Source organism: Myxocyprinus asiaticus, chromosome 45, assembly GCF_019703515.2.
Source record: "Myxocyprinus asiaticus isolate MX2 ecotype Aquarium Trade chromosome 45, UBuf_Myxa_2, whole genome shotgun sequence".
Taxonomy (NCBI): domain Eukaryota; kingdom Metazoa; phylum Chordata; class Actinopteri; order Cypriniformes; family Catostomidae; genus Myxocyprinus; species Myxocyprinus asiaticus.
Genome location: NC_059388.1, coordinates 31,060,723 through 31,087,928, shown reverse-complemented (window position 1 = coordinate 31,087,928; position 27,206 = coordinate 31,060,723). Strand labels below are relative to the sequence as shown.

The window sequence follows — 27,206 nt, the reverse complement described above, 5'->3', positions numbered from 1 at the left end:
TCCGTGTGTGCCGCTCTTTTAGAGAAATATACTCTTTTATTTCTGCCGAAGCGCCCAGGGGCATTCTCTGCATTGCACCAGTGCAGAGGGGGGAGAAGCCGCTGAAATGCGCCGTCAGATCCAGCAGAGGTGAATGAACAGTCGTGGGAATTCAGCTCAGTGAGCATGACCGTTCGGCTCCGAAGAGAAAATCTGAATGAATTGTTGCATACCAGCTCCTTTTATACCCATATGTCTGGGGGAGTGGCATGCAAATACCACTCGCCAATTTTCATTGGCCTTTTATCAAAGACCAGAGGTGTCTCAGGCTCCCAAGAGTGACCCCTAGTGTCACTACATCGACACAATGTTGAGTGAGTGACAGATAGGGAACACTCTCTATTACTGCATACTTTGGAAAACAGTGACCCTAGACTGGTACACTTTTGTTTGATTGCTATGTTTATGTAACCGGTCCTGCTCGACCTGCTCCTTACACTCAACCCCCTAAACTTCAATCCCATCCGGGTCATGGCACCACTGTAACCGGTACTGTTTGACCCGCTCCTTACACTCAACCCCCTAAACCTCAATCCCATCTGGGTCATGGCACCACTGTAACCAGTCCTGCTCGATCCGCTCCTTACACTCAACCCCCAAAACCTCAATCCCATCCGGGTCACGGCACCACTGTAAATGGTCCTGCTCAACCCGCTCCTTACACTCAACCCCCTAAACCTCAGTCCCATCCGGGTCACGGCACCACTGTAAATGGTCCTGCTCGACCTGCTCCTTACATTCAACCCCCTAAACCTCAATCCCATCCGGGTCACGGCATCACTGTAACCAGTCCTGCTCGATCCGCTCCTTACACTCAACCCCCAAAACCTCAATCCCATCCGGGTCACGGCACCACTGTAAACGGTCCTGCTCAACCCGCTCCTTACACTCAACCCCTTAAACCTCAGTCCCATCCGCGTCACGGCACCACTGTAAATGGTCCTGCTTGACCCGCTCCTTACATTCAACCCCCTAAACCTCAATCCCATCCGGGTCACGGCACCACTGTAACCGGTCCTGTTTGACCCACTCCTTACACTCAACCTCCTAAACCTCAATCCCATTCGGGTCACGGCACCACTGTAAACGGTCCTGCTTGACCCGCTCCTTACACTCAACCCCCTAAACCTCAATCCCATCCGGGTCAAGGCACCACTGTAAACAGTCCTGCTCGACCCGCTCCTTACACTCAACCCCCTAAACCTCAATCCCATCCGGGTAACGGTACCACTGTAACAGGTCCTGCTTGACCCACTCTGAGCGGGATTTGAACCGGCATCTCCGAAATGGGAGGTAGGCGCACTAATGAGGAGGCTAAAGGCTACAGCCTCTAGAGTCAGTCACTAGTGCACCTCTTGAGGCCAGGGGAGTGAGGTTTACACATACCGCACAGCTGTCATGTACCAGCTGGCTCCCGTTACACTCACCCTCCTAAACCTCACTCCCATGTGTTTCACGGCACCACTGTAACCGGTCCTGCTTGACTCGCATCTCCGGCATGGGAGGTGGGCGCGCTAATGAGAAGGCTAAAGGCTACAGCCTCTAACGTCAGTCACTAGTGTGCCTCTTGAGGCCAGGGGAGTGAGGTTTACACAATGCACAGCTACCTACCAGCTGGCTACCATTACACTCACCCTCCTAAACCTCACTCCCATCTGGTTCACGGCACCACTGTAACCAGTCCTGCTCGACTTGCATCTCTGGCATGGGAGGTGGGCACGCTAACGAGGAGGCTTAAGGCTACAGCCTCTAGCGTCAGTCGCTAGTGCGCCTCTTGAGGCCAGGGGAGTGAGGTTTACACATACCGCACAGCTATCATGTACCAGCTGGCTCCCATTACATTTGCAATTCGTTTTTTGCTGGTTTTATACATGCCCAACATCTATCCAAGCCTTCTTTGCCTGCGGAATTTTGCCGTGCAAAGGTAAGAGTGACCACTCCTTAAGGCAGCATCCAAACTATAATGGAACTTCTTAAGGGACCGATTTGAAACGTTCTGCATGGATAGCAACTCTGTGCATCATACAGTTGGTGCTCCTCACAGGAAGTGCAAAAATTGAGCTGGTTGCAATGCGTTCGGGAATAGCCTTATTCTCCAAGGATACTGAATGCTGCCTTAGAATTTGGCCAAAATTAGGCATCTTAGAAGACCACATAAGGTTGCTGCCTAGCTTTTGAAATGGCCTTTGTGTCGGTATGCCAATGATGCCTTACAACACTGTCTAGGCAGCACACAGTTTTGGAACAGAGCTTGTGTGTCATACATTCCACAGCATCTCGAAAGACACAGCCTTTCTTCTGGCTTCAAAATATTTTTTACCTGAATTGATCCTCCTTTATATTAACTTCTCCGCACTCCCCCTTCCAGTCACTAGACTTCAGGCATCATTTCATTTAGAATATGATAATAATCGGTTTTTAGAGTTGTGAAAACTCAGACCTGCTTGACAAATCAGGTGTAATGGAATGCTTTCGATTCATTAAGCATCTGTATACTTGGCTCTTATGAGCCCTGTTGTTTGTTGCTCTCATTTCTCCTAAAATGATTCTGCATTCACATCCCTCAGCTGTTTACTAATGGACTTCTCTGATCTCCGGTCCAAATTTGAGACCGGCTGAAGCCTTATGTTGAATGACAGAAGCGAGGAGTTTGGCGTTATGAATAAGTTTTGTCAGCTTTTTGGACTTCAGCCGTTGTGGAACTGGCTCAGTAGAGCTGAAAATTGCGTTTGCCCTGTGGGACGCGCCAGGGACTGATCTTCAACTTTTACAGCTTTCTCTTTGCCCTTTTCTATCCTTTGCTTACTCTTTTCCTTCTCCATTCGAAGAGAAGCCGTTTTAAGGTTGTGTCCGCAGTGCAGTCACTGTTGCAGTGATGAATATCAGCTGTCAGCCATGGATGCATATTTACATAAACACTCAACAGTCCTCTTGACCTGTATAATAGATGCAGCTTTAGTGTTTATCAGGAATAATGCTCTCTGGAATGGATCCACAAAGATTTCTGCTAAAAGACACTCAGAAGAACCTCTAACATGAGTCTACGCCAATAATTTATTTGCTGAGATAGTTTTGCTAATGTTTTGATGGCGTTTTAAAACACAACTCGGATTATAAATGGCTGCTTACCACTTTATAGGCATCCCTTCACCACACCAACCCTGTCTTTGCATCTATTAATTTCTATTAAATAATAAATATTAGGGATGCACCGATATGAAAATTTTGGCTGATACAGATACTGATTTTAACAAATAACTATTGGCCGATACTGATACCAATAACGATATTTTGCTTACCTTTGCTTTGCTTATTTTGATATTTTCACTTACCTTATTTTGTCATCTGATCACTGTTTTGCTCAGGAATTGTGTTTTAAAAATGTACAAAGAGGTACAAAAGCTTTTCTAACAATAAGTAATTTCCATTGAACATTGGATCTGAACACACGTCAGGCCAAAATTTTAAAGAGAGCCACAATGAAAGATAAATAGAAGATAAAAAGATAAAAAAAAAAAAAATACTGAAAAATAACTAAATATCATAGCATGATGCTTGATGTAAAAAAAACAATTTTGCACTTCTGTTTGTGCAGTTCAAAACAACAGAACTCACATTTGACATGTTTGTACTGTATATAATAGAATATCACAAATTCATATTATGCAAACATATTATGTAGGGCAATTCCATGATAATGTCAACCACATAATTAAAAATAAATAGTTAACAAAGGAACAAAATGCCCTTTTAAATTCTATAGTGGTGTAATGGATAATGGGATATGCTGTCCAGACCACTAGAGGGCGCCGCTTGCTTACACAGTGTTGACTGAAGTGCTGAATGCAGTCTATTTTTAAATGCAGCCTTTCAAGCTTTTGTAATTGTGCAAGACCTTATTGCGATTTCAATCTTATCTCAGTCAATCGTGCAGGATACAATACCAATGTCTCAGAAGACAAAGTTTGCTGTTTTCAAAGCGTTTTGGATGGTTTTACCTCATCATGTATAGGTAAGTGCCGCTTTCACAAGTGTCACGCACGGACGGTTTTTCCTCATTAATGTGAGAACGAGAAATAATAAAAATTAAATATTACATGGTCTTTAGAGTATATTTTGTGGCTATCATTATTTCTGTATTGTGCATTTGAATTCAAAGAGTTTTCACAAAGTGCGATGATAATTAATTATAAATGAACCGTCATTTTTCCATATCACCATTTTCATGCTTAACCCGATTTGCAGATGGTTTTAATTTTGTCATTAATTGGCAGATAAATATCGGAAACCGATACATCGGTACATCCCTGATAAATAGGGAATTTCTATGTGGTTGCTAAAGTGTTGCTTACTGGTCCAATTTAAAAGAGTTTACCTTTAATTCTCTATGATATTCGAGTCTCTTGATATGGCTCAGGTCCCTTCTTCAGTGTAACTCTATGGAATTTTTTGGCTCATCTGCCATGGGTGTATTATATTAGAATATAATACATTTCGTAAAGAAAGTTTAAACATTAACAGCACTAGCCCATAGAACAAACTGTCTGTATTGCAGTACCATTAGAGTTCAATATTGATGTGCTGACATACAGCTGTGATGGGGGAGGATTTACACTCCGTGAATACAGTGCCGGTGTCTTCTTCATTATTGACTGAATGTCAAGTCAGCTGTGGTCTCTGATTAGCAAGTGGCATGAGATTTCAATCTAAATGGATGAATGATGCCTCAATGAGATTTTAATGATGTTGTTTCTCTGGTGTAGAGATTCTTTCTTTCCTGCATAGTTGATCGTGGCGTGGACACGTTGAGGGGTGTTTTGGGGTCGTGGTTGGTGTGTGTGTGATTTTATTGCTTTTTCATAGCTCAGGTGACGTAGTTGGGTGCTTCGCCAACTTTGAGCACTTTAATGTCCCTGGGGTTGAGTTTTTGTATTAACAAACAGATTTACCTTTTTTTCTTTTTGTTATATAAAGGTCTCAATAAAAATGACTGGGAAACTTTTTACCAGGTCTGCATACAATACAATGCACTTATTGTGTAACTATACTGTATGTTGTTCTGCAAAATTCTCACAAGATGTCACACATTTGCTGCTCTTGAGGTCGAGGTATGTGTAGGTTTAAGGATTAGGTTTAGAGTTAGGGGTAAGGTTAACAGTGTAACTACAGATGTAAATAAATGCAGGTACTTTAAATGTAAGTACAATGCAACAACACGTATGTACATAATAAAAACATCATATCAAATGCATAAACATTTATCAAATGTACATAGTGGTTAAAGATATCTAATATAAAGTGGGTCCGCAGACTTGGTTATCTGTTGTGCTTTTGTGCAAATTTTGGAGCTGGACATCCCAGTCCCCTTTAGGACAGAGAACTTTGAACATTCTTCAATAGATCTACTCTTGTGTTCCACAGAAGAAAGAAAGTCATACAGGTTTGGAAACAACTTGAGTGTGAGTAAATGATGACAGACTTTTCATTTTTTGGGTGAACTGACCCTTTAAATAGATCTCATTTGTGATTTTCCTTTCTTACAGGTGAGTGAAAATGCAGACATATATTTTTCCACCTTGTTAGAGATTTCCGATACAGAGGAAGCCTGCTATTCTGAGTATTTTAGGGTGCCAGGCAGGTGTGTATTTGTGTATGTGTGTGTATAGCAGCAGGTGTGTCGGCTGACTCGGGCAGGCTGAAAGATTCATGACAAACTGAGCAGAGACGCTTTGAAGTCAAACGTACAAAAGCTAACAAACAACATGAGATTCCACACGCAAATGAGTGTCTTGTTGGAAAGATTTGGTAATATCAAAATTTGTGTGTGTGTTTATTGTAAGCAGTCAGTGTTTGTGTCCTGATACAGAGTGCTGATTGCTCGTGACAGGCAGCAGTAGAGTTTGCGTCGTCTTTCCCATCTGTCGCTGTCAGTCTGGACTTTTAATGTATGACAGCGACTGACAAACACACTTAACATCTCAGAATCATTCTGGAAGATGTTCACAAGAGTAAGCTGCTCTCAGATGGACCCCTTGACTGTAAACGGTCATAACGCAAACCTGAGGTCAAAGAGTTTAACTTAAGAGTGGTGTGCGTCTCTTGTACACAATATCAGCAGCTTTAGGCCACATACATACTCTATGCAAGTACGCAAAAGCCAACTCGAATGCTTGGCCAAAATATTGCAAGCGTTAAAACTAGGGTATACTTTGTTTTACCACATACCGTTAAGTCTTGCCAACAGTCGAGTGTTTTACCACCCACCGTTACGTCTTGCCAACATTCGAGTGTTTTACCACATACCATTACCTCTTGCCAACAGTCGAGTGCTCAACCTTCAAAGTATAGTCTTTTAACCACGAGCCGATGCGACACATGCACACTACGACTGTACCTTTAGGACAGTCAAGATGTGGACTGTCCGCGTGTCTCGAAAAACATAGCTGCACGCTGACAGTCTGCACGAACTGTGCTGATGACGAAATTTGCATCACTTGGAAAACCGAAGTTTACTTTGGCTTTTACTGTGACGGTAACAAACATCAGTTCTCAATGGGGCGGTAAAGTTACCTTCAAAAATCTGTGCCGTTCGATGGGGATGTTATTATCCAGGTAGCTAGCTATATAGTTAAACTAACTTTAAGAACTCTTTTCAAAATTTTGCTCAACCATTACAGTAGTTGACCTGACTGAGAAAAATGACCGTAGAAGAATACAGTCAACGCTAACAACACTATGTAACACAATTTTTGTTCCTGGGTAGTAAGTGTTATTTCCTAATTGCTTATGCCTCAAAAGTATAGAAAATGGCTATTATTCCCCACAAACTTTGCTTTTGTGACCAGGACAGTGATATTTTGAAATGTACCTATTTCAAATGAGAAAATGGGTGAATTTGTGTCTTTTCGTTCACATAAAGTCAGAAAAAAAACAACATATGAATCCAAATTAACATGTATTTATTCTAAAGTAATACAAAAATGACTACAAAAGATTTAGAAGTGAGTAGTTTTTCGAGATTTACGATTATACTGTAAATCACTTTCATGAATCAGCCCCCAAATGTACTCATCATACTTCAAGGCGTCCAGCAAGGTCTTGATGCTGTTGTAATCCTCTTTGCAGTGCACCGAGTGAGCCAGGGGAACAGACGGGTACTTGTTACCATTATGGACCAGCACGGCTTTGAGGCTCCTGGATGAGCTGTCAATGAAGAGGCGCCACTCATTCTGGTTAAAGTCGATTCCGATTGCGGGGAGAACGGGGAGCTCATGGCAGCGTGGCACCGGGGCGATGGATGAAGGAAGGTCCGGATATGTGATAGCAGGTGCAATCTTGCCAGTCCGACATTTGGAAGTAGCAGTTGCTTGAGTGGTCAGTGGGTTCCCGCAAAATTCTTGGGATAGCGAACTTCATGGCTCTCTTTTCCCCTCTGTACCATCTTACAAAAATACATTTATTTCACCCATGACTAATGTGTAAGAGATTCTTGCAACATTTTTCATATATGATATATTATTTCAATAACAATGAAAACTGTAAAACATTTTAAAATTAAAAACTTTTACAATTTTAAAAATTAACAAGTTTTATAACATAAAATTCCGAGCAACAATTGTCCATCTTATCTTCCAGAGTTTTTCTGCAGTGCTCGCAGGTGAAATTATGTGCCTAGGGTTTGTCTTGATCCCCAACAGGCATGCCGAAATATGCCTTGTAGGCCTCACACATCTTAACAGATGCTTCCACAGAGTACTTTTTCGCTCTTGTCTTGAGCAAAATGTGTCTGCCGGATGCTTGCAGCCTCTTGATGCCATCTCAGAAAAATGCAGATATGTATCCACTTAGGCAGCTGGAACTAAACTGAACTGGTGGGCTTAAGGCCACTGTATTTATACTACTATTTATATGAATGGAAAGTTCTAGAAGTTACTCCAAGTTTACTCAGCACTGAATCTATCTGGAATGTTCTGGAAATTTCATAATATCACTGTCCTGGTCACAAAAGCAAAGTTTGTGGGGAATAATAGCCATTTTCTATACTTTTGAGGCATAAGCAATTAGGAAATAACACTTACTACCCAGGAACCACAAAAAAAAAAAGAAAAAAAAAAAAATTGTTACACGGTGTAATGCCGACTATAGCACCCCTTATGGAAGTACTGAGAATGCAGAGTGTACTTTTGTTATGAATTATGTTCATAACACAACATGTAACTAGATGCATTTGCATTTACATAGTTGCGTAGAGTATGTGTCAAGTGTTACGTGTACACAGATGCGAGCGCTTGGTCAACGCATTACAATGCGTGGTCGGGTTCAACATGCTTAACTGTGCGTTCTTGTGTTACTCTGGAAATAACAAAGCTCAATACAGAAAGGGGCGATAAAAATGGCTATAAATATATTGACTAACTTACTTTCTCAGAAATATTCTCTTTTAGCTGTTGCTCCGCCATCTTTAGTTTGCTTGAAAGGGAAAACTCATTCTTACTGGAACGCAACGATGCACAGATTCAAACTTGTGTTGCTAAAAGCATCTGCGTTCATGTACTTTTGAAGAGAGTTTTTCGGCCTTTACACTCTGTGTGTGTGTGTTATGGTCTCTTGGACAGGTTAACTCGATTGTGGCGTGAGGTCTCAGCTGTTAGTGTTGGCAGATTGAGATGTGATCAGTGGGGGATGGAGGACGCTGGCAGTGCCCTGAAACAGCCCATTAAGGGCACACAAACACACAGTAGCGGCAACATCTGGCATCTTGGGTCTCTGCTCAGGACAGATTAACACACACACATAAACGCCTTGTTTTTCATTTGGTGATTCTTTGATAAGTACATGGACACACATGGTACTAAATCTGCTCCACATATTTCTATAGAATTCCCACCATTCACAAAATTCTACACGTCTCCACCACTTGCGTGTTCGTTTATTAAATGTTTTGGCTCTCAGCGACCAATAAGAGTTAAGCATGCTTAGTTCTAAGGCTGGGTAAAAATTTCGATTCGTGATCTTCATTTGATATCGTTTCTTAAATCCCAAGATGAATCTTTTACTCTGTGCTCAACCCTCCAAAATCTGAGCAAATTACATGATCAAATTTTGCGCTATGTGACTAAAAATGTCTGTGATTAATCACTGGCTGTTAAATGTTGAGATTTCACTCAGCAGTGATTGAGTAGTATAGTGGAGAAGAAATTCAGCAGCGAGATCCTTTCATTGTGTGTTGAAAGTTAAAGTTTGATTTGACCCATTTCATGTAATGTGTCCAAAGACAAGATCCACACATATATCCTTTATGTTCTTTACAGTCAATTGTTGATCAAAAACAGCAAAAAAAGAAATATGTAATTCCAATCACACGTAACATGGATGTGCTAAATAAGACGCATGACTCTTTCGTTAATATGTGCTCAGCTCAACCAAAACACTCCTGTAAGACACTCACTGAACTGACGCTATTCTTAAAGAGACAGCACCGTTTTAGCACTTGTTTTACAAATCAATGCAAATATTTGCAAATCATTTTTGCAAAAAAAATGATGCATGTAAACAATAAACATGTAACAAAAAGATTATATGCAATATAGTTAGATCTGTCAGAATTAACGTGTTAACCCCTGCGATTAATAAAGAAAGTTTAACAAGTTAAATTTTCTTAATCGTGATTTACGCATTTACAATTTATACAGCATAAATCAGCATAAACACTGATTGGAAGGGCGGAAACTTCGCGATGTGTCCGCCCATAGTCATTAGACTGACGCACACACCACAAACATACACACAGCAGTGATTCAGTGTCAGTGAAGAAATGATGGAGAAAGGCTCTTAACGGTATTTGATGTACAAAACAAGCCCATATGGGACTTAAGAAAGAAATCAAGCATTTTTCAGCCTAAGTAAGGCACATTTTAATTACCACAGAAGCACTTCTAGTCTTAACTACCACCAAAATGCAGAATGAGACGCTTTTTTCTTCAAGCGCTTTTCATGTGGAGTTCAAAACGCAAATGGCGCTGGCGTTGACGCCCTAACAGGAATCATGATTGCGGCTTCATGATTCATGATTTAGGTAAGTGGATAGTCACAGTCACCTGGCAGATTATTATTGTGGAGGATGAGAGTTTAAGAGATTTAATTCCTATTGAAATGAATGTGCAACCTGTGTGCAAACTAGTTCTTTAAAATAGTCAGATTCCCACTTAGACGTTGGGAAACGTTTAATGTTACTTGAATTGTTGCTGTTTTAGTGCATTTCTATCTTTATACTGTGGAAGGCTTTGTTTGGAAAATGTTATTAAAGCATTATATTGTTACATTATGTTTTCTTTTCTAAGATGGAAATAAATGCATTTCGACAGGAAAAGAAGTATGTATAGTGTCAAATTTCAGTACTTTGAAAATCTGTGATTAATCACGATTAACTACAAAAATTATGCGATTAATCACGATTAAAAAAATTATCGACTGACTGCACTAAATATAATATATGCAATTTCAAGATATTATATTGAAGGAATTATACTGATGGAACACATGGATTTGTAAATTTTTTTTAAAACTGAAATGTGACAAATTATGAAAAACGAATGATAAAATAAAATTTGTAAAATTCATATTTTCATAATGTACCTGTATAATTAACAGCATTAGCAGAGGGTTAATTTATTTTATATGTAGGCTTAGAAAAATGGACATTATTAATGAAATATACCCAAATGAATATGAACTGAATTGAATCGAGAGCTTTTGAGTCGAAATCTAATCAAATCTGTATCGATACCAAGCTTACCAACACATTTTAACAAATCTATTCTGCAGAATTCTGCTCATTTTGTCCCGAAATTGAACTGCCTTGAATGCTGTGGGAATGCTATTGCTAAAATATTTAAGATTTACACCTTTCGGGGGGCCTGGGTAGCTCAGTGGTAAAATACGCTGGCTACCACCCCTGGAGTTCACGAGTTCAAATCCAGGGCATGCTGAGTGACTCCAGCCAGGTCTCCTAAGCAACCAAATTGGCCCGGTTGCTAGGGAGGGTAGAGTCACATGGGGTAACCTCCTCGTGGTCGCTATAATGTGGTTTGTTCTCGGTGGGGCGCGTGGTGAATTGAGCGTGGTTGCCGCGGTGGATGGCATGAAGCCTCCACACGTGCTATGTCTCCGTGGCAACGCGCTCAACAAGCCACGTGATAAGATGCGCGGGTTGGCTGTCTCAGCCGCGGAGACAATTGGGATTCGTCCTCCGCCACCTGGACTGAGGCGAATCACTATGCGACCACGAGGACTTAGAGCGCATTGGGAATTGGGCATTCCAAATTGGGAGAAAAAGGGGAAAAATCCCCCCCCCCCCCCCCAAAAAAAAAAGATTTACACCTTTCAGGGGGCCTGGGAAGCTCAGTGGTAAAATACACTGGCTACCACCCCTGGAGTTCGCTAGCTCGCTAGTTCGAATCCAGGGCATGCTGAGTGACTCCAGCCAGGTCTCCTAAGCAACCAAATTGGCCCGGTTGCTAGGGAAGGTAGAGTCACATGGGGTAACCTCCTCGTGGTCGCTATAATGTGGTTCGTTCTTGGTGGGTGAGTTGAGCGTGGTTGCTGCGGTGGATGGCGTGAAGCCTCCACACATGCTATGTCTCCGTGGCAACACGCTCAACAAGCCACGTGATAAGATGCGTGAGTTGATGGTCTCAGACATGGAGGCAACTGGGATTCATCCTCCACCACCCAGACTGAGGCGAATCACTACGTGACCATGAGGACTTAAAAGCGCACTGGGAACTGGGCATTCCAAAATTGGGAGAAAAAGGGGAAAAAAAATACATTAAAAAATAAAATAAAAAAAGATTTACGCCTTTCAATTTCATAACAAACTTCCACCAAATTGTATTGTGTAATCATTACCAAAATGTATTCAAGTTTTATTATTTTAATTTTGTTAAAGATTACACAACATATAGTGCACATAGCTCTTGCAAAAATAACCATGAGTATTTTAACAGTGACCACCTAGAAAACAGTCTTCCATCTTCCAGTTTACTGCCTTTTCATTTGTTTCTGAGTTTAAAAACAGTCAAAAACCTTTTTGTTTCTGAGACTTTCAAATGTTTATTTTTTATTTTTAGGACATTGGACTTTAGATGGCATTGGTCATTCAATAAGGCTGGTTGCTGTTGTCACAGCAGTCTTCTGGATAATGGCTTTCCTCTTTGTTAAGATACTTTTTTAAAAATGAAGATGGTAAGTAACTCATTTCATCATGTAGATCTGGCCTGTTGTTGCAATCTTGGCAGAGGGAAGTGTGCGAAAGACGTTTGTGTCTCACATCAGGAGTGTGTGTGTGTCTCAGTGGTAATGTTCTTGTATAAGCCATTACAGTTTGACCGCGTGCTGTTTAGCAGTGGGTTTTCTTGCTGTTGCCTGGGTCCACATAATGCATAGCAATGAGCCTCAGCACTGCGCCCACAAAAGTGTGTGTGTTTGTGTCCACAGAGTCTAATAGTCTCTCAGAATGGCCACAACCTGTGACAGAGTGTCCAAACTGAAATGGGAAACAGGATCTGCTTAAATAGCCTTGTTTTTCTGTTCAAGGCCATTAATATGAATTACACCCACAACCTATAACTTTCCCAACTCATTAGCAACTTCTATGAGCACATCGACAACCATAAATAACACTCCCATTACTGCAAATAGAGTTTCATTGGTTTGCAAATGCTTGGCCTTTAAACCACGTTTTATTCTTTAGGTAGCTAGCTATAAACATGTCAACATTTAACTTTCTCAAACTGTTGCTCTGCAATCTTAGAAGCAGACGTGTCCACCAGGTCTTGGCTAGACTTCTTCCAAATATTGTAGCCAATAATGACTGAATTGGCTTTTCTTTAAAGATGCAATGCAATTTGCATATTTTTTTATTTGCAGTGAAAACTCAAATATAATCATAATTTACTTGTGTAATTTGTGTCTATGAAAGTAGAATTGGAATAACCTGTAAATATTTTAGTGCATAATAACTGAAACTGCGGTAAGCAAGCAAATAATAAAAAATAATAATAAATACCAAAGTTGCACACAGGACCTACAACAAAACTGTAAACAAAAAACACAAAGAATGATGATTCAATAATGATGGGGATGCAATATGTTTAATTAACCTGTGAGAAAAAAAGTAGTCAAAATATGAATAACTACAGTCTTGACCGACACAAAATAAGTATCGTTTGATAACTTTGTAGCTCTAATATCCAATGCATGTAGGCAGGGCTGGCCCATCCAACAGGCAAAACAGGGGGTCGCCTAGGTTCCCGACGTGCCTGGGGGGGCCCGCAAAGGCGCAAACATGTGCAAAGTCAATTAACTAACTAGTCATAAGATTAAGAAACATTGATGACTTTTATTTTGAAATTCTCCACAGTCCAGTTCAATGCACACCTTGCTGAATAATACACGCCTGACAGAAACGCAGGAATTAAGTTATGAAAAATATTGCTTTGTGGATATTTGAGTCTGTGAGGTTTATTTTTTGTAAAGGATAGCAGAAACAGCGCTTGCCATATCATCAGGGCTTTTCACGTTTTCTCAAGAATAATCTGCCGGGGAAGGAATTAAAACACTGCCGATATAAAGTCTATATATGAAAATATGAGCAATTAATCTGGAAAATAACCAAATCGTCCTGTCTGCAAAGATCTCTGCTCTCTAAGAGGTATGTGTTTATTCGTAACATTTGTTTACAAATGTATATTTCGAGGTGTCGTGTTTATAGGCCCTATTTAAAATGTCATTTTATGTAGTTACCTGATTTTCACTGATGTTTTAACTTTCATTCACTTTTGCACACATTCTGGCCAACACTTGTACACTCTGGGTAACACTTATGATTGTATTAGTTAGCATTAGTTAACAACATCAGTTAACATGAACTAACAATGAACTATACTTAATCTTAGTTCATATTAATTTCTACATATAGTAGTCCATTTTTAAAATTAAAAATACATTGTTAATGATACCTAATGCAAACCTTGTTGTAAAATGTTACCCAGTAATTATGAGATGTTTTTGGACACTATGATAAATTATTTTTGTAATGCTATAACTTTTGATTGCTTTGTCGTATCAACACAAAATGTCTCAGATACAGTTGACATGATTGGGTACAAAACAAAAGCAGGTTTTCTGAGCCATCTTATTTACACCCTGAGATATATAATGTCAAATCAGAAAAAATAAAATAAAAAGTAATATTTTGGCTCAATTTTGTTTTTGTGATTTTTCAGCAGTTTCCTAACCCTAGCTTTAGGCTGAGTGTCTCAGAATTGACCCTCCTTTTTTTTTTTTTTTTTTTTTTGCCGACTCTGATTACGTCGAAAATACAAGTCTGCATGTTTGAGATGAACCACGAACCCTTGCTGTCTAGACTACAGATACACGCACACTGCCATCAGATTTACCAGCTGTACGAGTCAACCGTTACATCAGAGGAAAGAGGAGAATACACAATGAATCTCTCTAGACTGAATTTCTTGATTTCTTAAACAGATCACATGAATCATAAATGAAGAATTCCCAGAGTGCTGGATGTTCTGATAATTTCATATCTGGGTGATTTTCATGAACCCTGTCAAGAAAATGTCCTGGTCCTATTTTACTCCAATATCAATAGAAAACCAATATGAAATCAGGCTATATTCTGCATATAGAAAATGAAGCCTATTTTTAGGGCCTTTACATTGTGACATTATTTTCATAACAGTTGCTCACATTTTACCCCCCAATTCTCATTACCGCAATGTGGAAAAAAGATGGTCATAATGATATTTTCATTACCGCTATGTGAAAAAATTATATATTATTTATTAATTTAAGCTCTGATGGTGTTTCAGTTGCATACCCAAAATTAAAGACTCTACATAAAACAAAAACAAGTAGGGTCAACTTTAAACATTTTTTAATGATATAGATTATAATACATTCTGAGACTCTCAGCCTAAGAAACTGCTGAAAAAAAAACGTGCCAAAAATGTCCTTTTTTAAAAATTATTTAATTTTATTTTACATTATACATAAAATCTCTGGGTGTAAATAAGGCAGTTCTGATCATGCTCTCAATCATGTCAACTGTAACTGAGTAAAAGTTTGTGTTGATACGACAAAGCAATCAAAAGTTATAGCATTACAAAAATAATTTATCCTAGTGTCCAAAAGCCTCTCCAAACAAATAAAACATAATAATTGTACATAAGAACTAATTACGCATGCAAACACAACAATGATTAAAAGTTTGCATAGCATGCAGACATGATTTTAGAGTTTCATTCTGTGTCATTTGAGTCATCATTGAGTATGTGTCATGTATTTGGCGCCATCTCCTGGTGGCCATATATAACATTGTGCTTCATGTGGATTATCTAATGATCTATGCATCTGATTACCCTGTGGGGGCTCGTTTGAAAGATAATTGCCTCCTCTAAGTAATGAAATGTGATATTTTATGTTCCGTTTATGTTTTGTGAAGTTATAAGCGAAAACGCGGCATATAAGTAACACCAACATAATTGTCAAAGAAATATACTTAGCTATTACTCGCTATATTTTTATCTGTGAGTAAAACAAATAGGCTGGTTGTATTCTACTGTTTGAGAGCTTTCCAATAACATATGACACATGGCTATTTAATGAGTTCGATGTTTTAACTGATTGCAATAACATGTGCAGTGCAATTTTTTAAATAAATTATCAAAACAAAACACTTTGATTTGTCTGCAAATTTCAAAGCACTTGTTCAGTTTTGATCATAATGCCTGTCTCCATTTAATCTCACAGCTGTCTAGGAGAAACAATCGAGATATTAAAGAGGTTTCACTTGTGATTTTTCATCATTACAATGCTTTCATACTGTGTTTCATGGTTCTCCGAGAACAAACAGCTACACAAACACACCAGTTACGCAACAGTAGGTCAAAGGAAGGAGAGCAATGCAATAAGAAAGAAATGTTTCTTTCAGTGGTGTCCTTGAGAAAGAGATGCAAGAGATGTGTGTGTGTTTGTGTGTGGAGTTGTCCATTCACTGGTGCCGTTGCTGAGCTGTTTCTGTGTCTCGTCTACCTCTCTGGCTCTCGTGGTGACTTATGGTGCGTGTGCTGCTTTAGGACGGAGGACCAAACGTACTCATTAAGATTGTGAGCGATAGAGAAAATGGGAAAAAGAAAGAGCAGAGAAGAGATAAAGCATTGTTCCTCTTCATTATTTTCACTGACCTCTTATTCCCTTTCTTTGTTTCTCTGTTTCTCCATCTCTCTCATCTTACAGGGTAAATACGTGATGCACAACTTCAGAGCCAAATGAATCCGGTAGCAAACAGGTTTTTATGACATTTCAGAGGACACTGGAAAGGTAAGCTACTCATTATTGAAGTAGCCAGACCTTTGATAAACAGCAGAAAGTCTGGTCAACAATGTGGTTTATCATGCTACAATGCTCCTTTTTGGACTAAGTAGCTCATTACTTGAAAAGTTATTCTGTTTTGAAAACTGTGTAAACCCTTTGGAATTAGCTGGTTTTCTGCATTAATTGCTCATAAAATGTGATCTCATCTTTATGGAAAATACAAATATAGACAAACACAATGTGCTTAAGCTAACAACACACAAACAATTATAATCTTACATGTCTTTACACCCCATTAAACATTCACAGTGCTGTGGAAAAAGTAAGTGAACCCTTGGATTTAATAACTGGGCCACTCCAAAAGGTGGAATTTCTTTTTTTGAAGCCATTCTGTAGTGGATTTACGTCGATGTTTAGGGTCATTGTTCTGCTGCATCAATCAACTTCTACTGAGCTTCAGCCGGCACACAGAAGCACTGACATTATCCTGTAGGATATCTTGATACCCCTTGATGATGGCAAGCGGTCCATGTCCCGAAGCGCAAAGCAGCCCCAAATCATGATGCTCCCTCCACCGTACTTCACTGTTGGGATAATGTTTTCATGTTGGTATGCGGTGCCCTTTTTACGCCATACATAGTGCTGTGTGTTCTTCCCAAACAATTCAACCTTAGATTCATCAGTCCACAAAATTTTTCACAGTAGCGTTGTGGAGTGTCAAGATGGTCTTTGGCAAACTTCAGGTGCGCAGCAATGTTTTTGTTGGAAAGCAGCAGCTTCCTTCGTGATGTCCTGCCATGGACACCATACCTGTTTAATGTTTTCTGTATAGTAGACTCATGAACAGAGATGTTAACCAGTTCCAATGATTCCTTCAAGTCTTTATCTGTCACTCTAGGGTTCTTTTTGAACTCTTTGTGCATTCTGCGGTGTGTCCTTTGAGTCATCTTGGCTGGACGGCAACTTCTAGAGAGAGTACCTATAGTACTAAATCATCTCCATTTATAGACAGTTTATCTAACGGTGGACAGATGAATATCTAAGCTCTTCGAAATAACCTTGTAACCCTTTCCAGCTTTATACAAAGCAAAAATTCTTGATCGTAGGTCTTCTGCGATCTCTTTTTTGCAAGGCATGGTCCAGCAGATGCTTCTTTCAAATAGCAAACTCAAAATGTTTGAGTGCTTTTTATAAGTCGATGTAGCTCTAACCCACACCTACAATCTCATTTCAATAATTGGATGCCAGGTTTTCCAACTCCTGACTATAACTGGCTTTTGTTGACATCATTAGCCTAGGGGTTCACATACTTTTTCCAACCCACACTGTGAATGTTTGAATGATGTATTCAATATGTACAAGATCAATACAATAATTTGTGTGTTATCAGTAAAAACAGATTGTGTTTGTTCATTATTGTAATTCAGATAAAGTTCAAACCAGATTTTAAGACAAATTTATACATAAGTGCAAGTCATTCCAAAGGCTTCACATACTTTTTATTGCGACTGTAAGTGTTTTAGTTTGTTGCTAGGGATGGGTATCGCATGAAATTTAGCAATTCCGTTTCTGATTCTGGTAATGATTCCTGTTGCTTAACAAGGGCACAGCGGATCTAGGATCATACACTCATTTAATGTATCTTACAGATGCTTTTGTTTAGAGGAAGTGTGTCATCATGTCTAGTACAGACAGTCGCCATTGTTCTCGGCAAACCCGGTGCTCAGGATGTGCTACCAGCAGTAAAAACAGTGATATGTAAAGTTAAAACATGGGTAGCACATGTCAGGAGGCACGGGAGAACCTGTCTGTATGTACTACAATAGCATGAAATGTGTTAAAAACCTAGGTAGCACATCTTGTCAGGCAGATAATACCTATCAGGATGTGCTACCAGCATAACTATCAGATAGTGTGATATGGTGTGAGGCTGTACTAAGTCCTAACCCTACCCCAAACCTTAACCCTAAAACTATGCGAATATAGCATTGGTAGCACATCCTGATAGGTAGCATATATTTTCAAGACAGTGGCTGAGAGTTGTGCTATCAGCCCATCCTGATGACATTTAATCCCTGGAATGGAGTTTTGAGCCGATCGTTCTATGTATGGCCTGCAGCTGTCATAACACTGCACAATTGATCCACTATTAACCCGACACTTTATCCCACCTCAAACACACTCTTACAGGACACATCACATTTCAAGTGGCTTAACCTTTATCATGGCGCCCATGTCTGACATCGACAGTGTAAATGTGAGCACGCGGGTCAGTAATGAGTCAGCTGTAATGAATTAATAGCCCGCTTTTGCTCTTTGTGTGCCGCTCGCCAGCTCTCTGCCACTTCTATCCGTGTTCCCGTCATATGAAAATCAGCCTTGAAAATCTTTTTGTTCATCAAATGCCGAACAGAGAAGTTCTAAGCTATTCACTAAGCGCACCTCAATTATCCCCCGCTCAGTGAACGCTGTCTCTCTCTCCTCCTCTGCCCTCATTAATTATGCATACTGTATATTAAATACCTCACATTTGCACATCCGCTCATTTGCATAATTTTCTGCATCCCAGTTGGCAGAATAGCAGAAAAGCGGGTGAGAGGGTGATGATGAACTCTGTTTCCTTCACCTTGTAGGTTTTCATCGTCGTATGGTCGTGTCTCAGTGCTCCCGAAGGAACATTCTAGATTACTTCTAATGTCTATAGACAGCATGTTGTCGATTAACACAGACAAGAATTTGAACTAGTTTCTTGCCGTATAGAAATGGACAGGAAACATGTTTACTGTAATTCACGTACAATGGAAGAATAGCAGGCTAGCATGCTTCGTTTAAAATATGCAACAACATTTTGAACAGTCATACTTGAACATAACTCATGTAATAGTGGGCAGTACAATAGAAAAATCACATATCATGGTTATGGTATAGGGGAGACCGGGGCTAGTTGTCACATGGGCTTTATCTCAGTAATGATAAGATTTGGAGTCAAAAGTCCAATTACACAAATGTGTGTTTTCTCTAGTAGAGGTTTTGTATGTTAGTTTCAAACACCTACCCTATCATTATATATATTTTAATAGCTCTTAACAAGCAAACGTAATCAAACCAAACTGCCATACATTAAGGCCTACAGTATATCAACTATTTTATTAAGGCATGTTTTTATAGATCGGTTAAATGTATAATCGGGGCATGTTGTCACATGTGTTTTAAATGTCATAATTTGTAACAAAGATATTTGTTGGCCAAAACAATGTTTTGATATTTTTTTATGTCAGATTTTCCATTTCTGTTATTGAATAAATCATCATGTGTTTCATAATTGTTTTACTTTTCTTTTTACTTTTTCTTTGCTGAAAAGTCTCTAATAGGCTGTACTGACTTTCAAAAATAAACCTATCCTGAGAAATATTCCCTGAGTAAAAATTGTGACAACTAGCCCCAGTCTCCCCTATATCACGAAATAGCTATTTTTGGCTTGAAATTCAACCTAACATTTTTCAAATATATTACATAACAGTTATATATATATATATTCCAGTGGATTAAATATTCTACAAATGAAAATTTCTTCATCTCATTTTCTTTTTATTTAAAACTATTCCCACTACTTAGTAGGTCCTCGTGGTGGCGTCAATCCGCGCATCTTATCACGTGACTCGTTGTGCATGACACCGCGGAGACTCACAGCATGTGGAGGCTCATGCTACTCTCCGTGATCCACGCACAACTCACCACACGCCCCATTGAGAGCGAGAACCACTAATCACGATCACGAGGAGGTTACCCCATGTGACTCTACCCTTCCTAGCAACCGGGCCAATTTGGTTGCTTAGGAGACCTGGTTGGAGTCACTCAGCACGACCTGGATTTGAACTCGTGACTCCAGGGTTGGTAGTTAGCTTCAATACTCGCTGAGCTACCCAGGCCCCTCGTTGTTCATTTTTGCTGATAAACCGATTGTTCCAAAATCAGCTTTTGGTGCTGTTTAACAAACTGAGAGACGAGTAGAAATGACTGTCTATGGTTAGACATTAAGTTGAAAATGACCTGAAATATTCATACGTTGATGTTGTACGTGATTGTGAATTCCATAATTGACTTTCTACGTTCTGAGATTTGCTGTTACAGTCCTCCGTCTAAACTCTTGACATGAGGACAGTGTTGTGTGTGAATGACAGTATTGTGCTGTGCTGAGAGAGATTTATTGGCTAGATAAAGAGGACACGAGAGAGGCGGGGGTGACTGAAGTCTGTAATGTGCTCAAGGGTGATTGGTTTTCATTTTCTCTCCTCTCAGCTATAACGTGGACGAGTAATGGCTTTAAAATACTGTGGTGTATTTGAGTGAGTGAGTTCGGTGTTGCCCACAGCCTGTCTGACTCTCCTCCAACATCCTCCATCTGAGATCTGAGTTACTGCAGCTGACTCATTTATGGATTCTGAGTTTTGGTGGGCACCTCGTCCGCATTGTGAATAAGTGCTGATTTCATATCAACCGTTGGATGGTTATGCTGCGATTCAGAGCAGACGTTCTAATGATTGTATTAGCGTGCAGTGATTTGCCCCTGAGATGTGACTGAGACTGAGAAAGAGACGTGAGTGTTGGAGAAAAGAGGACTGGCAGCTGTACAGCAAATAAAGTCATTTCTCAAAGCTGCTGCCAAAATAAACCCATTAATACATCCTCGTTAGGAAGCGTGCAAATAAACCAGGACAACAAGACTCCAGGGCTTTCGTAAAATAGGCAATGTTTAAGTGTGGTATTTAAAGGAATTTTTCAAGTTAAGCTCAATCGACAGCATTTGCGGCATAATGTTGATTCCCACAAAAACTATTTTTGACTCGTCCCTCCTTTTCTTTAAAAAAAGCAAAAATCGAGGTTACAGTGAGACACTTACAATGGATGTGAATGAGGCCAATCCATAAACGTTGTCTTTGTAGCCGATGTCATCAATTCCCAATATTGTATCCCCTACCCTCCTATAGTTATGAAAGAAGTCAGATTTAAAAGTTTTCATGGCAATTATTATTTTATTTACTTTTTCCTCAGCAGAGCAAAGCACCACTTATTTCAATCAGATAGAAATTTCATCCTGATTGAGTTCAATTGGATCTTTTTTTCTGACTCATGAGTTGGCTTTTCATGCCAATCAGTCAGTTAAATGTAGCAATAATTATAATAATAATTAATAATTCATAATTAATAATTTTCTTTATTCATCACACATTATACATTTGCACATATACAGTGAAATTCTTCTTTTTCACATATCCCAGCTAGGCTGGGGTCAACAAGACAACAAGCAAGTGATTAAAGGTTATATTTGAAGCACTAATTGGTTGTTGGACCCCTAATGATGCATTCCAATGCTTTGCAGATGTACATTTCTGAATCCAAACAATAGATAATAGGTATTGCAGTAACTGAAGAGCCGCATTTGTCGCTTATTCTTCAAAACTGTGTATTTTTGGACTCTTGAAACTCATAAAATTGTTCTTGTGTGAATAAATAAAGGTACATTTCTAGTTTCAACATTATTTATACTTCAGAACTTTGTTTGGTTGGACCATAAAAACAAGCTTCTTGTGACCCACATTTAGTTTTTGACCATTGAAAATTGATAAAATGTAAAAATGTATGCATGAAGCCACATTGAGAGCCCCATATCTCTGGGATTGAACCATATAGGGCCTTACAAATGAAGATACAAACTGAAAGTGAAACAACAATTATTATCTATAAGGATATTAAAGTATTTTTAATACTTCTGGAGTTATAGGCACTCCAGCGTTGGAAAACAACACAGAAAAGTGTTTTGTTGTTGTTTTTGCTCTAAAATCATACAAAATAATGGATTACAAATATTGATTCATGGCATTTCATATTTTGACTTTCATCATCATTAGGGGCCACGCACCGGAGATGAGAAGCCCCTATTGTATCTGTTAGTATTCTTATTATTATTCTTCTGCCGAAAGTCTATGGCAGCCCGTAGAACCGTACATAGGCAAGTTATTAACTTTGGCACACTGATAGAGGACACTCTCAAGTGTAACTGACCCAAATTTGGGGTCTGTTACACAAACCCTGTAGTGCCCCCAATAGTACAAAGTTGCACTTATGTTTTGGCCTATAACTTTTGAACTGCAAGTAACAAAATAATTTTTTTCCGCTCCACCCACTGAATTTACCGCTATTTAGATTGTTTTTTTTAAAACTACTTTTTCAAACTCATTCTTGACCGTATGTCCAATTCGCTTGACATTTTGCACGTAACATCTAGAGAGACTCATGACAAAAAGTTATGAAATGTATTATACTATGTAAAGTGCTTTGAATGTCTAAAAAAGCACTATATAAATTAAACGAATTATTATGATAAACAAAACCATTCTTGTGTAGCGCTTCAACGAATTTGCCAAAATGGACGTGAGGCTGTGTCTTCACAACACTTTAACGATTTTTGCTTATAACTTCTGAATAGTTTGGCCTAAATTTATGAGGCTGGTCTTTTTAGATTCCTAGGAGCATACAGATTCATATGATACCCAATTTCCCTATGTCTGCCATTTTGGGCATCGGCCATTTTTAATTTACTTTAAATTGCTGTAGATTACAAACGCATTGGCGTATCATTACGAAATTTGGTATGTGTCATCAAGGCCATGTCCTTAAGGTACTTCGAAAGTTTGGGGACAGCGCCGCCTAGTGGTCAAAAGATACAAAGAAATGCTTATAACTTTTGATTAATTTGGCCTCTTGTCATGAGACTTGTGTCGCTAGCTTCCTTGGGTCATGCCGAGTTGAAATTTTGCATGTAACATCTAGAGACACTCATGACAAAAAGTTATGAGATTTATTATACTATGTCAAGTGCTTTGAGTGTCTAGATAAGTGCTATATAAATTTAACAAATTATTATTATTATTATTATTATGATAAACAAAACCATTCTCAAGTAGCGCTTCAACGGATTTGACTGCAAACACGCCAAAATGGACGTGAGGCTGTATCTTCACAATGCTTCAACAATTTTTGCTTATAACTTCTGAATAGTTTGGCCTAAATTTATGAGGCTGGTCTTTTTAGATTCCTAGGGGCATACAGAGTCATATGATACCCAATTTTCCTATGTCCGCCATATTGGGCGTCGGCCATTTTGAATTTATCTTAAATTGCTGTAGATTACAAACGCACTGGCGTATCATTACGAAATTTGGTATGTGTCATTGGGGCCATGTCCTGAATGTTTGGGGACAGCGCCACCTAGTGGTCAAAAGATACAAAGAAATGCTTATAACTTTTGATTAATTTGGCCTATTGTCATGAGACTTGTGTCGTTAGCTTCCTTGGGTATATTGATATCAAATTTGCCATTGTCGGCCATACTTCATACTACAATTTTGGCCATACTTCATACTACAATTTTCGAACTCCTCCTAGAACGTAAGTTCTATTTTCCCGAAATTTGGCATGTATCATCTAGAGACACTCATGACAAAAAGTTATGAAAAGCTTTTTGATAGACAAAACCGTTCTCGTTTAACGCACCAATGATTCTGAGGCTGTATCTCTTGAACGCTTTAGTGTATTGACATGAAACTTCATATATGGCATTATGACCAAGCCCTTACATTACCATGTCAATTTTGTGACAGCGCCACCAATTGGTCAGAAGTTATACACATTTGTACTACACTGTAAATAATTAAACAAAGGTCTTTTTTTTACCACTCTGCTTAAAATCATCACAGAAATTCTATATTCAATCTAAATGTTTGCCATTGGTGTGCTTGTACCAGTATATATTATGCTTATCTTTCTTCAGAAAAAGTTTTAACAAAATCAAAAATTTCAGCCGGTGATTTTACTGAAATTTGGTTGATTTGACATGAAAGAACCCATTAGCTCTTTTGTATGCTTTTTTCTCTTGGCAGAAAGGTGTTTTTAGTCAGTGTTGCTGTAGTGTTGCAGTGTAGTGTTTACAAAATAAAATTCTCTGATTAAAGCTGCACTGAATATCAGTCATCCAGTACATGCTCCATAAAAGCTCATATGTTCAGAAAGGCTAATAGTGTGAGTGGGGTTTCATTTGTGCTCGGTAATGAGCTATTAATGGTGCTTTAAGGCCTTTCTCGTGTTGTTTGTTTAGTTAACGGCATTTGATTTGCTTGTTTGTGTACTAGCAGACTGCCTGCAGAGCTGAGACCTGTCTCTCCATCACTCCAATGCCTACGTACAGGATATGTGAAGTGTGTACTAAGAGGGGTTCAGTATGAATGGAATACTACAGTGTATTCTGTACAGTATGTACAGTGAATTCAGGTTAATTTGGGAACTTTTTGACACTGAGGTGACTGTCAAAAAATAGGCAATTTATCTAAATTCACCCTACTGTACTGTCTCCTTTCAAAAGGTTTCAGGCAGTATGTGCAACTGTCACATGACCTATACTGCATACTACAGACATTGTCGTATGGTCAGTTCTAGGGCTATCGTATGGCAGCATGCCATAGCCCATGTTTTGATATGCATATGAAGTGTATTTGAGTGTGAATGATTTGTAGAAAGCTGAGTGTATATTGCATGTAGCGGGACCCTCAGGAGGCGTGTGCTCACTCTGACAGCAGGAACGCTGGCCAAGCGAGACAGGAAATCTCTAATGGGAGGGAAAATGATATTAGCTCTCGCTACTGTGTGCTGGTGTCATTATCATATATATTAGTGTATGGTGGGTTATGGCTGAAGGCTGGGACAGAGGCTGCTTTAATGTGCAGTCGTCGTGCACGCTGGGGCAGATACTCCAACACCAGGGCACTAGAGGTGGAGACCTACACGGCCATTAGCACACCTACACTACTCTCTATGGCTGTGTTACACAACCCTACAAAGCCTACATTGGCAGGACAAAAGGGAATCATAAGGAATTTAACAATTACGATTCTGGTTCCTTAACTATTCCATTCACAGTTCTTTTCGTACTTTTGTCTGTCGGTCTGTCTGGGCATACACAGTCATATGATACCCAGTTTTCCTGTCTGCGTAAATTTGGCGTATTGTCATGAGACTTCCTTGGGTCATTCCGAGTACTCTACTTTTGAGGAAGACATATTTGGAACTAAGAAATGCAATTCTTACTTTATTTAAAGCCCTAAATAACACATTCTTGCCTTTAAAAAACACTTTGAGAATTGAAAAATGGATACGAATGCAGGAACTCATCCTATGTGAAGAGCTCCTAAAAATTGTTCTTTTGAAAATGTGTCTCAAGACTTTCTCTATTGCTGCGTCTAGCTATTTTTGAATGCAAGAATGTCTCTTGTGTGAATAGCCCCTTAGAAGGCAGTGCCACCTAGTGGTCAAAAGATACAAAGAAATGCTTATAACTTTTGATTAATTTGGCCTATTGTCATGAGACTTGTGTCGCTATCTTTCTTGGGTCATGCCAGGTACGTTGATACCAAATCTGACATGGTCGGCCTACATTTTCGGGGGCCTGGGTATCTCAGCAAGTACTGACGCTGACTACCACCCCTGGAGTCACGAGTTCAAATCCAGGGTGTGCTGAGTGACTCCAGCCAGATCTCCTAAGCAACCAAATTGACCCGGTTGCTAGGGAGGGTAGATTCACATGGGGTAACCTCCTCGTGGTCACGATTAGGGGTTCTTGCTCTCAATGGGGCGTGTGGTAAGTTGTGCGTGGATCGCGGAGAGTAGCATGAGTCTCCACATGCTGAGAGTCTCCGCGGTGTCATGCACAACGAGTCACGTGATAAGATATACGGATTGACGGTCTCAGAAGTGGAGGCAACTTGGATTGAGGTGAGTAACCGCACCACCACGAGGACCTACTAAGTAGTGGGAATTGGGCATTCCAAATTGGGGAGAAAAATCCTATTCCAATTTTCACAAATTTTAGCTTCATCTAGAGACACTTATGACAAAAAGTTATGAAAAACTTTTTGATAGACCAAACCGTTCTCGTTTAACGCACCAATACATTTAATGGCAAGATCCCAAAAAAGGATTTGAGGATGTATCTCTTGAACGCTTTGGCGTATTTACATGAAACTTCTTATATGGCATTGTGACCAAGCCCTTACATTACCAAATCAATTTCGTGACAGCGCCACCTATTGTTCAGAAGTTATACACATTGGTACAACACTAAGTAATTAAACAAATGTCTTTTTTCACCACTCTGCTTAAAATCATCACGCAATTCTATTTTCAATCCATAGTGCAATAATGTAAATACATATCTCATGTACTTATGTAAATTCACATATTTAATTCAATAACTGTACATACCCCTACCTTGCACATACATTACCAATTTCACATGTACATATGCCATTCTGTTATGTCCTATTATTTGTTTGTCTGTTTATACTCTTACCTTGTTTTATATTCTGTGTCTCACTGTAATGTTCTGTGTGCACTTGTATCTCCTATCACCAAAATAAAAAAGTTCTTGTGTATGTGAGAATACTTGCCAATAAACCTCATTCTGATTCTTATTCTGATTCTGAAATGTTTGTCATTGGTGTGCTCGGCCCCGTAATTGCTGCTATGTAGGCAATAGACAGCAGTGCATCTCTTTCTTTCTCTTACACACACACACACACACACACACACACATTCTTGCAGTCATATTATGGTCACCCTAGCAGTAATGATGGCTCAGGGCTGATGGGTAGCTGTACACTGTGTTTTTTTAGTGTGTGTGTGTGTGATGAGGATCTCTAGGGTTTGCGCCGGGTCACTGC

General features: G+C 39.4%; 1 protein-coding gene and 1 long non-coding RNA gene across 2 annotated transcripts in view; one reads left to right on the top strand and one right to left on the bottom strand.

Annotated features, from left to right (window-relative positions):
* LOC127435198 (muscarinic acetylcholine receptor M2-like) overlaps positions 1-27,206 on the bottom strand; it is a 108,020-nt gene that overhangs the window by 8,778 nt on the left and 72,036 nt on the right. The gene's annotated exons all lie outside the window — the stretch shown is intronic.
* The window catches only part of LOC127435231 (uncharacterized), a 24,067-nt gene continuing 12,924 nt past the window's right edge, over positions 16,064-27,206 (top strand). Inside the window, exons 1-2 of the long non-coding RNA XR_007896157.1 lie at positions 16,064-16,226; positions 16,357-16,440. This is a non-coding gene — a long non-coding RNA (uncharacterized LOC127435231). The remainder of the gene's footprint in view (positions 16,227-16,356; positions 16,441-27,206) is intronic.